Source organism: Bactrocera neohumeralis, chromosome 5 (genome assembly GCF_024586455.1).
Source record: "Bactrocera neohumeralis isolate Rockhampton chromosome 5, APGP_CSIRO_Bneo_wtdbg2-racon-allhic-juicebox.fasta_v2, whole genome shotgun sequence".
Taxonomy (NCBI): domain Eukaryota; kingdom Metazoa; phylum Arthropoda; class Insecta; order Diptera; family Tephritidae; genus Bactrocera; species Bactrocera neohumeralis.
The window spans coordinates 62,982,061-63,000,214 of record NC_065922.1 but is presented as its reverse complement, the minus strand read 5'-3'; the positions used below and the strand labels follow the sequence as shown (position 1 = coordinate 63,000,214).

Sequence of the window (18,154 nt, the reverse complement as noted above, 5' to 3'; positions counted from 1 at the left end):
TCTTCTGGTTATTGCTTTTTCACTATACATACTTACTTATTTCAAAACGTGATAAGATTTTTGTAGCTTTCCAAGAGGAAGTGATAAAGGTGCACGGTTCAGGTTGACTTTATACCCAAACGAAAACTAAGATGTCTTCATTTTACTGAAATAGCATAATCCATATTTAACGCACTTTAGACTTATCGTAACGGGTGCGATCTGTTTTTCGAGCTCCACATTTAAGTCGAATGAGATTAAGTTTTTTATCGTACATTTGAACAATTTTAATGGTTGCTCTTCCTGTATTTGAACCAGCGCTGCTTCATGGATGCAATTTGCTGAAGTTTTAAGGCATTTCGTTCATTAGGTAATGTAGGAGAGCAGTCGTAGTTGTTAGTAGTACGTTATATTCCCAAAATTCCTGAACTTAAAAAATATCAAGGTGTTGGTGTTACATCATCTGCTACCAAAATACAGGTAAAGGACATCGACCGGTCCTGTGAACCCTTTAAACTTGTACTAAAAGAAGAAAAAACGTAAACGTCGTCTACGCCGAAGCAATAATACCCTTGACAGATACAAAAAAATTCCTTACAAGAACTTTATGGGTGTATTCTGGTCTAGAAGCATGAATTTCAGGTAATTTTTAAAGTGTCGTAAAAAAAGCATATTTTTTATATTTTTAATATCCATTTTTTTATTAGTTATTTGTTAATTTAAGAAGAGTACAGAAAAAAATTAAAAACTAAAAAAGGTAAAAAATTTCAAAAATTATGAGCTGACGAAGTGGGGGGTCTCTAAAAATTTCCACGTGACCGTACCCATGATTTCAACCCTCCTAGTTATCTGAAACTAAAAAAAAGATTATTAGTCTAGACTCACTTTTTCTGACTATTTCGAATTTTTTAAAAATAATAAAAATAAAAATTTGGGGATGGGGCTAGTTCCAACCATAGACAAGCCTATAAAGAAGACTCTATAAAAATTTCAAGTAAATCGGTAAAGTAGAACCTGAGAAATCGTGGGTATCGTTCCGAAAAAATCAGTTTTGAGAAAAACGCGTTTAAAGTTTCGCTTAAAGTCTTTTGTTCGATTAGTTCCGACCGAACCAGTTTGGATGCCGGGTCAGAAAAATGCCTATATCTCCGAAAATAATTTGAATTTTGAAAAATCACCTTGTACACATATTCTTGAATTGTTAAACTTTGAAATATAAAAAAAATTTCAATTTCTTTAAATTTCTAGACCAGAATACCCCCTTATTTCAATTACTCAGTTTGTATGGCAGCTATATGCTATATGTTGAGGAGGCTTAACCCTCGATATCCCCATAGATTGTGGGGTCATCTTTTTGTGGATTGCAGAGCACATCTAATAATTCTAGGTTCAAAAAGAACTGAAGCTATTATATCCTTCACAGGTACATTTCTATATATGTATAAGTATGTATGTATATGTACAGCTGTAAAAAAAGATTAAATCTTGATTTTAATCGGATCTGAATTATTTGTTTGGAAATTGTATCGTTGCCTTGAACAAAAATCTGAGACAAATTTCGTAAAGATTGGCTTAACTTGATTTTTATCTATCAATTTGTATCCTCAGCTACATATGTATGTACTTACATATGTATACCTCAAAATACCATATCGATATACCCAAAACTGAGAAGACATACATACATATATAGACAAATATTTCTAAATTAACTCAGCTCATTGGCATACATATAAGTATATATGTATGTATATAATATAGATACATATATTCTTACACATACTTTATGGAGTCTCCGACATCTTCTTCTTGGCAACTTAGTTCACCGTAATTATTCCAATTTTTGTAATTATTTTCTTTCTAATTATATCGTGAATAAGAGCGGTCGATAGCAATATATTGTAGTAACTGTTGACCCTGTAGAGTGAAACTACCAATTGTTTACAATCCGTTAGCTATTCTTAAGGTAAGAAACCTTCCTGTACCATATGTTCAAGTATTGAAGGGATATAAAATGGATGTGTTGTTGGGAATTTAATTAAAATCGAAAGGCATTTGAAAAACCCTTTATTGCGGGGTGTCTTATAGAGGCTATTTTGGAACAATATTTAGAGACTTGGAAAAAGGGCAACTGTAGTTTAGCACAAAGGATCGCAGTAGCAAGAGACACCAGTGGGCTAAAAATTAAAAAAAGTGAGAGTGACCCAGCCCTCTAATAGGCCTTAAATAAATATTTCTCAAGCCGTTCAAGCTAAAATAACCGAATTCGCCGAAGGCAAATTTTATAAGAACACCTATCGACAGTGTGAAAATGAATGAAAATCGGATCATAACCCCGCTCACTCCCCACATAAAGGTAATGCAAAAAGCGCGATAAGTCGTTAAGAAAAAACTCCAGAAACATTGGATTTTACTATAGAGATGGTATTCGACAGCTTTACAAGAGCAGGGTTAAAATTGGATAATGGTTTTTAGATTAAATCACATCCTCTAGGTACCGAATATGCAAACCCAAGTATCTACAAGGTGCGTTCCAAAGTAAACAGAACAAATGGTTTTTTCGGCAAAATCAATTTATTTTATTCAAAATAGTCTCCTTCTGCTTCAATATAGCTTTTTGCACGTTCCAAAAGCATGTCGAACGAGTGTTTTAGCTCGTTGGCCGGTATGGCCGCCAGTATGCCGGTCGCAAGCCTTTTGAATGGCCCCTACGTCTGCATAACGCTTTCCTTTCATGGGCAAATGCATTTTTCCGAAAAGAAAGAAGTCGCACGGTGCCGGTGAATACGCAATGCCTTTTTGAAATAATTGGTCACATCGCCATAAACTTCCGAAACGTTCGATACAATTTTTTGGTCGTCAGCATTTGTGCTGAACAAACCGCACACACCTTTCGTAACCCCAAACGTTCGGTCAAAATGCGATACATCGATGTTCAATTCCATTTAATGATTTCGGCTGATTTTTGATGAATTCACGCACAGTTTCGATGGCATTTCCGGTGATCACGGATTTTGATTGGCCTACATGTTGATCGTCATTTATGCGCTCACGACCACTTTGAAAACATTGGAACGACTCGTGCACTCTGCTACGGGATTGGCAATCATCGCCATAAACTTACTTCATTAATTGAAACGTTTCGGTAAAAGTTTTAGCAATTTTAAAACAAAATTTAATGTTGGCTCTTTGTTCGAAGCTCGTTTTCGCACCGATAACACAAACATACTGACGTTTAAAACGCAATAACTTCACTTCCAATCAATGAAATGTCATTAATATATACTCACTGGATCAATCGATAAAGAGCAATTTTTGGTCGTCAGCCAATTTGTGCGGAACAAACCGTACACACACCTTTCGTAAACCCAAATGTTCGGTCAAAATGCGATACATCGATGTTCAATTCCATTTAATGATGATTTCGGCTGATTTTTGATGAATTCACGCACAGTTTCCATGGAATTTCCGGTGATCACGGATTTTGATTGGCCCACATGTTGATCGTCATTTATGTCCTCACGATCATTTTGAAAACGTTTAAACTACTCGTGATGATAGCGGAATCTGCTACGGGATATGCAATCATCGCCATGAAATTGATTTCATTAATTGAAACGTTTCGGTAACCCGAACTTAGTTTTACCAATTTTTTTGACTAGCTAAACTCTTTAATGTTGGATCTTAGATTATATTAATGTAATAATTATATTTACCGATAAACATGTAAACATACTGACGTAAAACGCAATAAATTCACTTCCAATCAATGAAATGTCATTAATTTTCAAAGAAATGGACAAAAACAATAAAGATAGCAGATTTATTCAAACACAGGCAGTCGACATACATATGTTTATTAACATGGATGCTCAAAAACGCGGACGCAGATTCAAAAGTTGGCCACATTTAAGTCGGAACGCACCTTGTATAGTTGACTTTTTACCACAAATATCGGTCAATGTATGGAATATACAAATGAAATTCAGAGTGAATCCTTTCTTGACAATAGTAACTCTGATCCCTCCCTGATGAACTCGTGGGAGTATTTTATTAGTCTATGGCCTTTTAACTGCAAGTAGTATTGCGAAAAAAATAAATAAAATCGTGTTAATATTATCTTCTTTATACTTCAAACTTTCAAATTGAATATACTATATTTTAATGCCAAAAATATGAGAATTTGGACTACGAAACCTACTTAAATTATCAGCAATACCCAACATACGCGCAATTAATAGATATCAAATAAATATTTTTATCCATTATTCCTTCAATAAAAATGTATGGAGGCCGCCATGATCCCCAGACCATTACAAATCCTCCGTGATTCAGAACTCTAAAATTCTTCAGGGTGCGATATAACGCCTGCCGTCAGATTTTTCGAACAAATTTTGCAATTTGCTTCATCTTGAAATAATAAATATAATATTATTGTTCAAACATAATCGCATTACAAATTTACTCCAAAATGAGTAGTCTTTCGTTTTGTATTCGCGCGCAAAATCAAGCCGATCTTTTTTTATTTTTTGCAAAATCCAGTAAATTATAAGGCCACTCGTCCATGTATGTGAAAGACTATTGAGAAAAAAAACTCCGACAAACACAAATCACAAATTTTCATTGAGAGATGTAAAGTTTTGGGCGACAGATCGGATCCTTTTGAATTTCTTTTAAAATATACTTTTCATCTCTCGAACAAACCTTATGCCAAATATGGTGGTCAGTGATATTGGATTCCGAACCTCTCGTTGACGCTTGTCATCTTAAGGTATGTATTTGCCTGGCTTTGGTCCTGACAAGTTGCAACGGTCCGTTACACCCGAACAGAGCCCTTCCTTACTTGTAGTTTTTATTCTTATTCTTTAGGCAAATGCAAAAATGTTTTTGACTAACTACCCTTAACTCTTTAACTGATGCGGATGGTAACAGTGCGAGCTAAAAATCGTGATTGTATTAATGTAATAATTATATTCTTTACTCTACTAAACATTAGTTTATAAAAACCGGCATCTTTAAACTGAAATACCCAGAATTTGTGGGTAGTTTTAATTAATAATATCCACACATACATACTTACATACTCACATATCTAGTATTTCATTACAGCTTAAGTGTAAATTAAGCTTTAGTATATGGGTCATGAAATCAATTCTCCGAACTGTCCAGCAATTAAATTGTTACTGGTTTTCCGCCCAACATATATATGTATGTAAGTATGTATGTAGTATAGTTATATGTACAAATGTGAGTATATATACTACATATGTATGTATGTATGTATAAATGCAACAGTGAGGGCATTGCGGTCAGTGGGCTAACCAAGCTTTGCTTGATTTTGTTTATCTGAACCCACCTCGGGGGAACTACAAAAACCAATCGCAAGAAAGTTGTAAACAATAATTAGCATTTGTATAAATAAAATGCTTACTGCGTATTCTCCGAAGCACATCAACATGCTCGCATATGTTTCCACATAAAATTTAGTTTATATTAAAAACAATTGCGACTCAAAACTCAATATGCTGAGTATTTAATGAAACGCTTCTTGCGACTGTTGTTACCTTCCTGATTTGGTTTAAACAACAATAACGAAACTGCTGAGAGGTGTGAATGAACCGGCCCACGCTTATTACTTATTATAAGTATGTTGACACAGGCGGCTATTCACTGAGCTGAACTGGTAAACATGTTGATGCTGATGCAACGGCTAAACATGCGCACATGCGCTCAGGCGCGTTGCTTCGCATTAAACCGGTAATAATATTATTGATTTCATGCAAGTGACATCTACTTACCAGACATACATATCATACCTACTTATGTACATATGTATGTAAGCAAAAAGTTAAATGCTATTGGTATAACTGTAAACGAATAAACACTTAAATGCCCTCTTCAAGCGGGTAATTAATCATACAAACAATTTCACACAGAAGAGACTTGTTTTGCAACAAAAGTTCCCACAAGCACAGAACATTTCATTGTGAGCATTGTTGTTACTCATTTCGATTTAAACGCGTTTAATCAACTGTTCTTTTGATGTATGTATGTATGTATGTAAGTTTAAATAAAGCAACATATTATATTAAGTGATTGTTACATAATAAAAGCTTTTTTGGTATAAGAATAGCAAAAGATCAAAATGAAAAAAAAATTTACAGGTTTTTACCTTGCAGATATCATTTCCGCTGTTAAGCACATACATAGTATGTATGTATTTAAAAATGTAAAAGTTTGGACGATGGGCGGGGCTTCGCCCACTCTCTGGTGAAATCTCACATCTTGGGACCCCTTACATTTCGATACATACATATATTCCTATGTATGTATTTGAGAAAAATAAACACGCAAAATATTGGAAGATGGGCGGGGCTTCGCCCTGAATTTCTGGTAATTTTTAAAGTAAAAAGGCTTATATCTTTACTCACATTACCGAATTTTAGTAGAGTGCAGAAAAAAATTAAAAACTAAAAAAAGTAAAAAATTCAAAAATTATGAGCTGACGAAGTGGGGGTCTCTAAAAATTTCCACGTGACCATACCCATGATTTCAACCCTCCTAGTTATCTGAAACCAAAAAAAAAAGATTATTAATCTAGAATAATGTCGCAATGGCCGGAACTACGGAAAAGTGGGAAAAATTTTTTTTCACAAAATGGCGACTGCCTGAAAAAAAAGTTTTTTGGATCACTTTTCTGACTATTTCGAATTTTTAAAAATAATAAAAATAAAAATTTGGGGATGGGGCTAGTTCCAACCATAGACAAGCCTATAAAGAAGACTATAAAAATTTCAAGTAAATCGGTCCAGTAGAACCTGAGAAATCGTGGGTATCGTTCCGAAAAAGTCAGTTTTGAGAAAAACGCGTTTAAAGTTTCGAGTAAAGTCTTTTGTTCGATTAGTTCCGGCCGAACCAGTTTGGAGGCCGGGTCAGAAAAATATCTACATATATCTCCGAAAATAATTTGAATTTTGAAAAATTCTCTTGTACACATATTCTTGAATAGTTAAACTTTGAAAATATAAAAAAAAGATTTCGATTTTTTTTAATTTCTGGACCAGAATATGTACATAAGTATGTATGTATGTAGTTCTAATTCCTTGCCAGTTAATATTTAGAGCAACAAGCAAACTCTCTATAAAAGTTTGAGTTTTTATTTCTTGTATACATACATATGTATGTATGTATGTATGTACATACTATATGCACATACATACGTATCTGCTAATATTTATATACCATGTGTAGTTAGTATAGACTCGTGCCTTTTGTTTACAATATAAACAAAATAATCACTTTAACGCCGATTATGTTTACAACCAAAAGTAAATATTTATCGTAAATATTAAACGATTATTTATTAGTCAATATAAAATACAGTTAATTGCTGCATAATATTTTTTACTGCAAACAAGTATTTTTTACCTGGAACACTTAAACTCATAACATGAAATCTTAGACAATTTGCTGTTTGCATTAATTTATCATTTTTCCCAGTTGCCATATCGAGTTTATTGCTCGGAAGTCGGTTTTTCACCTCATACCGATGAAATAGAATACAATTTCGCAATGAGAAATAATAAACTTTTACTGTTAATTGATTTAAAAGTTACTGATACGAATTGTTTCGTGGAATACTGTTATGCTGTGTTTTATATCTCTGTTTACCACTTACTATAAATGTGAGTTTATCCGTAAACGGTTAATAATTATGTACATACATACATATGTATATACATATAGTACAGTACATGCAAATGTTTGTAAATTCAAGCAATAAGGAATTTTAAACGATGTTAATGTTAAAAAAATATGAAGATACAAACGCACCTGCTCATTATTTTCAGGTAATATAAATACCAACCCGCAGATATGCATACATACGTATGTATGGATGTACATACTTACATAAGTATGTACATACATATTTATTATACTAAATTAATTATTCTTGATGAGCTTTGTTTTCTAGGTCGCCTAACTGTTCGTTACAGTAATAACACAGTACAACAGCTAATCTGGGGGTATTATAGTATAGTAAAACTAAATTATGTAACCTTATTCTTTTAATCGATGAGCAATTCAATGGATTGTGACCTTCGCTAGGATTAGTCCAAGTCATTGGGATACCCAATGGCATACTTTCATGTCTTCTGTTTTTCCAATCCATTAGACGGTAATAACACACTAGTTTGGTACAACAGCTAAACATTTTGGTTGAAGTACTACATATGTATACGTATGTTTGAACAAAATCAGTACTGAAATTTCCCCTTTTTTTATGTGTTGAGACATATCGAGTTACTTATGTTAAACTACGTTTTTGTCAAAATGTTACAACTAAGCAAAAAATTTAAAAGGTCATAAAAAAACTGATACATACGAACGCCAAACTCTTTGAGGGTTTTACTATACTGACCTAGTACCATCACCGTGACTTGGAATTTCTCACCCCCCAGACAATCCCAAAAATGTTCCACAGTGTAATTAATGTGTGGATATGCTTAAAAGTTGAAAACTTTTTAACTTCCTTGAACTCTTGGCTAAGGATCACTTTTCAACTAATATCGTGCCGCAACCACCGCATTTGCCTGATTTGCCTTCGCGTTACTTCTGGCTATTCTGCAAATTCTCATGACCACTCCGAGGACACCATTTCGACTCAATTGAGAATATAAAAGCTGAATCGAAGAAGGCTCTGATGGCCATCACGGCGGAGAATTTTTCCAAGTGCTATGATGACTGGAAAATTCGTTGGCATAAGTGTATTGTAGCGGGAGGGGATTACTTTAAAGAAGATGCAATGTACAAAATTCACCTTTCAATTTGATCACAGAGTACATATGCAGAAATTATGCAGAAATTATTTATTAGAATAAGTAGGGCGTGCAAAGGCGCCAGTTCTTAATTTGTAATGTGATTACAACCTGAAAAAAAACATAATGTTATGCGAATATACATATGTACATATGTATATGTAAGGATAACTTTTAGAACCCACAAGTTTTAGTGAAAACAAGAAAAAAATTCTTATAAGATATCAGAGTATAAAAAGGTTTTATATTGATTTCCATATATGACAGCGATACGCTATAGTAATTTGATCTGATTTTCTTTGGATATGGTACCGTTACCTTCGGCAATAATCCCTACAAAGACATCTATTTTATCGTTCAGTTCGTATGGCAGCTGTATGCTATAGTGGTTCGGTTTCGGCGGTTCCGATAAATAAGCAGCTTCTTATCGAGAAAACGACATGTGCATTTGGTCGATATCTCATAAACTGAGGTACTTTTTCGCGTTAATATGACAGACTCTTATTGCTAAATCGACTGAGTTTATCATGCCGATCTTTTATATTTTGGGTAGTCGAAAAAGTCTTTTCGTATTTCTAATAAAACTTCAACTTTTTTTAGTTTTATAACCTATATAAGTACATACTACATAATGGGATGTCAAAAAAGTCTTGCGGTATTTTTATTGAATTTTTTTTTATTGAAATTGAAATGAATTTTTGAAGACTCATGCCCAGCTCTTGACCGATGCTATGGCTGCTACTATGCCGGTCTCTTTCGACCAATTCAGCGGTTTTATCGCAATTTTCGACGACAGGCCTTCCGGAGCGTTGCGCATCTTCGACCACCTCTACACCAGAACGAAAACGTTGAAACCATCGTTGTGCGGTGGAAATGGAAACTGTATCGGTCCATAAACTCCACTTTATCGTAGTAGTACTTCTCTTTATTTTGCTCCATGTTTGCGATGCTATAACTCACGAACGACTTAAAAGAAACGACAATCAATCAAACACGTGTTAGCGCGTGAAATGGGCTTTCCAAAAAGGTATAGAATGACCCGATGCGACGAATAAGACTAGAACTACGCGCTTTCAGCGCTAAATACCGCAAGACTTTTTTGACAACCAATATAAAAGAAAGTTTATTTATTTATAACTCAAGAACGGCTGAACCGATTTGGCTGAAAATTGGTGGGGAGGTAGCTTAGAACCAGGGTAAGGACATAGGATACCTTTTGTCTCTTTATGTCACAATTTAATACAACTCATACATACCAGTACAAAAATTATATTTCAAATCATAAGCATTTGTTCAAAATTTATGTTTGTAGTTGTAATCATTTGAATTGTATGCGTACAATTTTAAACAGATTCTTCCTCAAAAATAATACAATTGCTATGTCTTTGGAATAGTAGAAAAGAACTGCAACCAAATACGCAGTGAAATAGATTATAACTGGCTCATCAATCAGTCGTTGAGTATGTACTACTTATATCTATTATACCACGTGCATCCCAAAAGACTGATGTCATAACCTTTCCAGCCGACTTTTTCGTCTTTCCACACCTTAGAACCGGTTCATCATATGCAGTCCACTAGAATGACTGTCGATTAAACTCCAGTGGGAAATGATGGTGCCATGTTTTTATTGTTACACACCGACGCAAAAATTCGGCTTTATTACGATTAAAGAGTACTCAAACACTTCTCAGAATCAGTAATTCGTTTTTTTGTGGGATTATGAACTTGCGAGGCACCCACTTTGCACAGAGCTTTCGTCTCTTTAGAGCATTTTTGTTCTCGGTGCTCATTTCACCTGTTTCCAGCTTAGCAAATATCTTTTCAACGGTGTATTGCACTGAGCCCAAATTCAACAGTATTTTCCCCCAAAAAGTAATGCTTTATTAACACACGAAATGCTTTATGATCCATTTTTTTGTAAACTAACACAAGTTGCTTCACAAAAATGCTATATCTCATTAACTAATAGTTATAATCCAACTAATAGAAATCATGTAGTGGTAGTAGTAGTATTATCTATACATCAGCCACAGTGAAGCGTGGAATATGCAATTATGTACCATTTTGGTCGACCACTTTATGCCATTTTTCCGCTAGAGACATTATTCCATCAGTGTAAATTGAGATTTCGAAATTTTCAGAACGGAAGCGAACGAACCATTATTGTGCTACACGAACTGATACAGCATCGTCTCTGTAAACTTCACAAATTTCATTGGTGGCTTGCGTGGCATTCTTCCCTTTTTTATACAAAAATTTCAAAATATAGCGAATTTCTTTATTATTTTCACTAATTTTTGAACAACTGTAACTTTTTTCAACTTCCCCGAGTTTAAAAATTTTTTTGTTTTTTTGGTTAAGTGAAGCTTAAAAGCTCTCCTTTCTACCACTATATGGTATGACACAATATTATTGGCAGCACTGGAGATATACAAGTACGACTGCAATAACATCTATTGGCAAAATACGAAAAGACTTTATATACATACATGTGTAAATACATGGTTCAACATTAACTTCCTTTTTCAGGGTATAATTATGTACTAGTATATTATATTAAAAATGAAAAAAATGATGCCTCGTCATATCGTCCAATCTCACTGTTGCCTATTTTGTCCAAGCTACTTGAAGCTGTAATCATAAGAAGACTTCAGAACATAATTGAAGAAAGTGGACTTATATCAATTCATCAATTTGAATTTAGATCTCAACATTCCACAATCGCTCAAGTTCATCGAATAACGAGCATAATTGAAGATGCGATGGAAAAAAGGCACAATTGCACCGCTGTTTTTCTTGACGTATCCCAGGCGTTCGATAGAATAAGACTCCATGGCTTACTTCATAAATTAAGACTTCACTTTCCGCAGTATCTAACCGATCTAGTTGACTCTTACCTGAGCAACCGCTACTGCAGAATCAAGCAGGGACAATCATATACTACGTTACAGCCGATAAAAACAGGTGTACCCCAAGGAAGTGTGCTGGGACCAATCTTATACATTTTGTTTACTAGCGACATGCCTACGCCGCCGAACCGCCCAATCGCCACATTTGCAGATGATACATGCATCACATCGACCGGCAAAAATAAAGTTGAGTCGTCGCACTGAATGCAATCTTCACTAAATCAAATTGTAGAATGGACACAGAAATGGTACATTACTTTAAACGAGTTGAAGTCTATCCAATTACATATTCGAAATGAAGTAATCCCGTACTCCATCTCGACGAAATATACATATAATAATATGACGCTGGATGCAAAGTTGAATTGGAAGAAGCATATGTATGTACATATATGTACATTCAGAACTAAAACTAAAATACCACAAAATAAACTTGTTGATCGGCAAGAAATCGCCCTTAACAACAGCAAATAAAATCCTAGTCTACAACCAAACTGTGAAGCCTATTTGGACATACATATGTATGGAATTCAACTCTATACATCGAAGCGGTGCAAAGATTCCAAAACAAAGTTCTGCGAAAAATTGTAAATGCCCCGTGGTACATAAATACGCAATTCGGATCTGCATCGTGATCTTCATTTAAAAATGGCTCGGGAAGGCATTCGTGAAACAGCATCGAAACATGTAAAAAGGTTACAAAATCATACATATGTATGTGACCTGGTCTACGAAAAGGGAGCTAAAACTAGTTTCTGGGAAACAGCTGTTAAAAATAAACAACTCGTGTCGTCAGTTTCTCGTTATCTCATTAATTGTTCTCCTTTCCAGAGTCTTCAAGGACGTCCAGTAAGTGTTGTTTTTGGTCGGAATATTATTATAGTTCATCGTGTAAGTTGCTAGTGTGGAACATTTAAAAAAGTAACACTGAAGAAGTGACGTTTACTCTAATACCGCGCAGCTGCTGTTGTCTTGTTTTCATTCGTCTCTCTTTCCGGATGTTCTGTTATCACATTTGTGTAAGTGTTTCTGTTGATTATCGTCTTCGCATTTTGCATGAAATGAAACATGAGTTTTGATGAGGAGTTCAGTGCCGTATACGGACAATGTCTCCATGAAAAGTATGATGAAAACAATGAAGAGAGCAATTATGATGAAGACGAAGTATGTGTATCTCAGGCAGAAGATGATACCGAACAAACTTTTGTTAAGATTGACCTGTCTGTTGTTGAAGTAAAGGAGGAGGAGCTGGTAACAAAATTTCTGTCAAAAGATTGTTGTAATAATAAATGTCATACACTGATACCACGGGAAATGATCGAGAGTACGCGGAACAATTATATTTTTTCGTATTTTTACTCTTCTTTCTCTACATTTTTAGGGAACTTTCAAACAAGTTATGACTTTTTGGATTCTATCACGTGAAAAAGCATCTCATCTTCCATCCGAATCAACTAAAAAGTGAAAATTGATTTTTTGACACCTAAGCCCTTTCCGTAGACCAGGTCACATATAAACACTGAAACCTGACAACTAGGAGATGCTAGAATCAGCAGGCGCAGACTGAAAAGAACAACGTTTGATGATCTATTAAGAACATAAGAAAATAACAAATATCATTATATTTAGTTATTAAATTTCGTTTAAAAGAGATAAAGCTCGTTATTACAGCTTTTATTGTTTTACTTCATAAATTGAGAAAAATATTGCTTGTTAGTTTACATTTATCACTAGTTGCAATTTCAATGAAATGTAAAACCATCACTTTATTACGTTTCAACAATAAAAAAAAAATTAAAGAAGTAGTAATTAAAATCACAAACTTATTTTTATTAGTTAAATATTGAATTTCATTAAAATATAGCAGTAATGCCTGTATGGATATGGAACACAACATTTTTTTTTCAGTTTTATTTCAAGTAATCAAGAAAACTTACTATCTAAGACGGATCACTTTTCATCATTACCACAGTCTTAGTGGCAAAAGTGACTTGATTGAGAATATTTTTATTTTCGATGATTAATATTTGTTTTTGTTCTCTCAACCCGAAATTATAATATATACATTATAATAGCAATGTACGTATATTGAACAAGCTTCGTACTCGTATAATGTACAAAGATCTCACTAAGAAGAAGATGAAGTTGAGCGAAGTTTACGTTATACAACTTGACATCTATAAAAACCGGTGCCTAGAACATAAGTAGTAAGAGTCATCAGACGGTTCTTATCACACCAAATACACAAATAACATATGCTTTCCAAGAACAATGTCCACCTATTCGAAATCATCATAAGAGTCGAAATTCGTACACTCCAGAAAAATAGTTTCTACTTAAATGATTGAGTAAACTCTATGTAAATGAAAAAACAATAAAAAACCTTAACTTCGGTTGCACCGAAGCTAAATACCCTTCACAGCTGCATTTCTGTTAGTAACTAAGTTCAGTTTGTATGGAAGCTATATGCTATAATAATCCGATCTGAACAATTTTTTCGGAGATTATATTATTTCTATAAACAATAATTCGTACCAAGTTTCGTGCAGATATATCGTCAAATGAGGAAGTTTCGCATGCAAGCATTTGATTCCGAACGTTCGGTTTGCTTGGCAGCTATATGCTATAATGAGCCAATCTGAACAATTTCTTCGGAGATTACATTGTTGCCTTAGAAAATAATCTATACCAAATTTCGTGAATATATCTTGTCAAATGTGAAAATTTTCCATACAAGAACTTAATTCCGATCATTCAGTTTGTATGGCAGCTATATGTTATAGTGGTCCGATATCGGCAGTTCCAACAAATGAGCAGCTTCTTGAAGAGAAAATGATGTTTGCAAAATTTCAAAACGATATCTTAACAAGTAAGGAAGGGCTAAGTTCGGGTGTCACCGAACATTTTATACTCTCGCATGATTTGAGATGAGATTTCATTATACGTCATTTACTTATTTTTCAAATACCGTATTTTTGTAAAGTTTTATTCCGCTATCATCTTTGGTTCCTAATGTACATACTATATATTATACAGAGAAGGCATCAGATGGAATTCAAAATAGCGTTATATTGGAAGAAGGCGTGGTTGTGAACCGATTTCACCTATATTTCGTACATGTCATCAGGGTGTTAAGAAAATATTATATACCGAATTTCATTGAAATCGGTCTAGTAGTTCCTGAGATATGGTTTTTGGTCCATAAGTGGGCGAGGCCACGCCCACTTTCAATTTTTCAAAAAAGCCTGGGTGCAGCTTCCTTCTGCAATTTCTTCCGTAAAATTTAGTGTTTCTGACGTTTTTTGTTAGTCGGTTAACGCACTTTTAGTGATTTTCAACATAACCTTTGTATGGGAGGTGGGCGTGGTTATTATCCGATTTCTTCCATTTTTGAACTGTATATGGAAATGCCTGAAGAAAACGACTCTGTAGAGTTTGGTTGACATAGCTATAGTAGTTTCCGAGATATGTACAAAAAACTTAGTAGGGGGCGGGGCCACGCCCACTTTTCCAAAGAAATTACGTCCAAATATGCCCCTCCCTAATGTGCCAAATTTCACTTTAATATCTTTATTTATGGATTAGTTATGACACTTTATAGGTTTTCGGTTTCCGCCATTTTGTGGGCGTGGCAGTTGGCCGATTTTGCCCATCTTCGAACTTAACCTTCTTATGGAGCCAAGGAATACGTGTACCAAGTTTCATCATGATATCTCAATTTTTACTCAAGTTACAGCTTGCACGGACGGACGGACAGACGGACGGATAGACGGACGGACGGACAGACAGACATCCGGATTTCGACTCTACTCGTCACCCTGATCACTTTGATATATATAACCCTATATCTGACTCTTTTAGTTTTAGGACTTACAAACAACCGTTATGTGAACAAAACTATAATACTCTCCTTAGCAACATTGTTGCGAGAGTATAAAAACTGAGGGAATAGTTCGTATATATATAGACAGACGGACATGGCTAAAACGACTCAGCTCAACATACTGATCATTTATGTATACTATATCGTCACCTGAAATGAAAAATAACGTATCATCAAAAAATTGGAAATTGAGTGTCTTATTGATTACGATTCACTACTTCAAATTACACACATAATATTACATATGTATGTATGTCCAACATTTTCAGGTTCTGCGATCAGATATAAACCAATTTTAACCAATATTAAGTTTTTTTTCACTCAGGTTCCATTTTATTTCGTGTTTCATTCATGCCACTGTAAATTTCCGAAAATGTTGTTACGTTATTTTGCATTTCAGGTGACGATATACACTTTATAGGGTCTCCGACGCTTCCTTCTGGGTGTTACAAACTTCATGACAAACTTAATATACCCTGTTCAGGGTATAATAAGAAATCCGAACAATAGTACGTGCAATCCTAACTCTTTTATAATCACGGTGTATGTTATACTAATGATGTGTTTAGCACGGTCGGTCTACAGAGAGACATCGTACAGGAATGAAACTCTTTAAACCAAGCTTAAGAGTTAGCACATCTAAAACGTTGGGACAATAAAAGCAAATAGCATAATGTCTAACACATACATATGTATGTATGTATATATATTTCCTATTAACTAAATATTTACACGACGAAACAATACCAATACCATAAGTATATTATTATGTCTCTACTAAATCAGTTCCAGTATATGTTGTATATTTATACCGAAAATACAAGATAAAATGTTAAGTTTCCAGAATCGTATGCAGTTACGGCTTCTACACACCTCTTCCGCTCTTAGTCACATGTACATTTGCATATCGCTTAATTAAAAGTCCTGAGAAATTATTATTTTTTTCATAATTTATTTATTTTTTATCTTAGTGCTCAGAGCGTCGCCCAATAAGTTCACATTTATTTTAGTATTTTGATCTGCGATGAGTTCACTTGCCACCACCACCACCGCCACCGCCCCCGCCTCCAGAGCGACCACCACCGCCACCTCCGCCGCCGCCGCCACCAGGTAAGGGTTCAGGATTCGGCATGGGCTTAGGGCTTGCTGTAATTTAAAAAAATTACAGACAAAGTAATTTTTAATTTTTTGTAATTTTAAAGAAGTTCTCAAAGAAAATGTCTTCAGCGCTCCAGTAAAGCAATACTCACCAAAAGCCAAAGCAAACAAGGCCAATATAACAGCGAAAAATGCGTACAACTTCATCTTCAAGACGATGCGAAGACAATGATTCCACTTGAGGCCGCTTGTGTTTTTATATGCGACAGATTCCTATCTGGCCCTACCCACATACAAAGAAATCTTCTGGAAAAACCAAAATAAAAGTATTTGGACAACACGAGTAGCCACTGCGTTATCGCTTTCACATGATTGGATGTCTGCATACATATGTACATACATATGTGTATAGGGAGTTCCCCAATCCGATGCACTTGATTCGGTCCATGCATACAAATGTACACACATAAGTATTTATGTACAGATAAGTGTCACTTTATGAGTATATAGCATTGTGGTCGGGAAGCAAACATGTGTATATATGTAGCTCAGTATATGTATGTTTGTAGGTAACAGTCTGGATCTTCCATTTTTATTCTTGGTTGAATGATCGAGATATTTGATCTTTGAGCAGATTGCATATATGTACATACCTGCACACATTAATAACTACGTAAGTGCACTTATTAAATGTCCTATATTCTGTTTTCTCAGATGAACTTTTATTTGCATAGCTCCACACATACACCCTTACATACACAAGTATCTTAATGTTTGCGTTTTTAATAAATATTAAATAATTATTTGGGAAAATATCCAAATCTGTTTGTGTTCGACGACAACTGTCGAGGCTTCTCTTTTTGTTGTATCGGTGGTTCCAGCCAACAAGCAGCTTCTGCGGAGAAAAGGACGTGTGCATCAGATTGATATCTGAAGGTCTAGACTGAGTCAATTTAAACAAGTTTATTGAACCAATTGTTACAATTATTTAAAAACTTTCAAAATAGACTCCTTCTGCGTCGATGCAGCGCTGTCAGCGCGATTTTCAAGCTTTGGAGGCGTCACGGAAGGCATTCTCCGCGACAGCCTTGAGAGCCGAGGTGCATGCTGCTTGGATCACCTCTGTCGTCTCAAAGTGCTTGGTTTTCATCGGCCTCTTTAGGCAAGGAAACAAAAAAGTCCGGGGGGAGCCACATCTGGACTGTAGGGCGGCTGCGGAAGCGTTGGGATACCGGCCTTCGTTAGGTAGCTGTTCACAAAAAAGGCGGTGTGAGTCGGGGCGTTGTCGTAGTGCAACTTTCAATCGGCTGCGATGTCTTGTCGGACCCGATTATTAGTCTCTTGAGGTCTTCGACGTAAAACTTAGCGTTGACGGTTTGTCCAGGAGGAACAAGTTCATGATGGACGATACCTTTGGTGTCAAAAAAGACGCTGAGCATCGTTTTCACTTTGGATTTGCTCAT

General features: G+C 35.1%; 1 pseudogene; it reads right to left on the bottom strand.

Moving 5' to 3' along the window:
• Positions 1–16,525: 16,525 nt before the first annotated feature.
• On the bottom strand, positions 16,526–17,077 carry LOC126759490 (glycine-rich selenoprotein-like; annotated as a pseudogene).
• Positions 17,078–18,154: the final 1,077 nt, after the last annotated feature.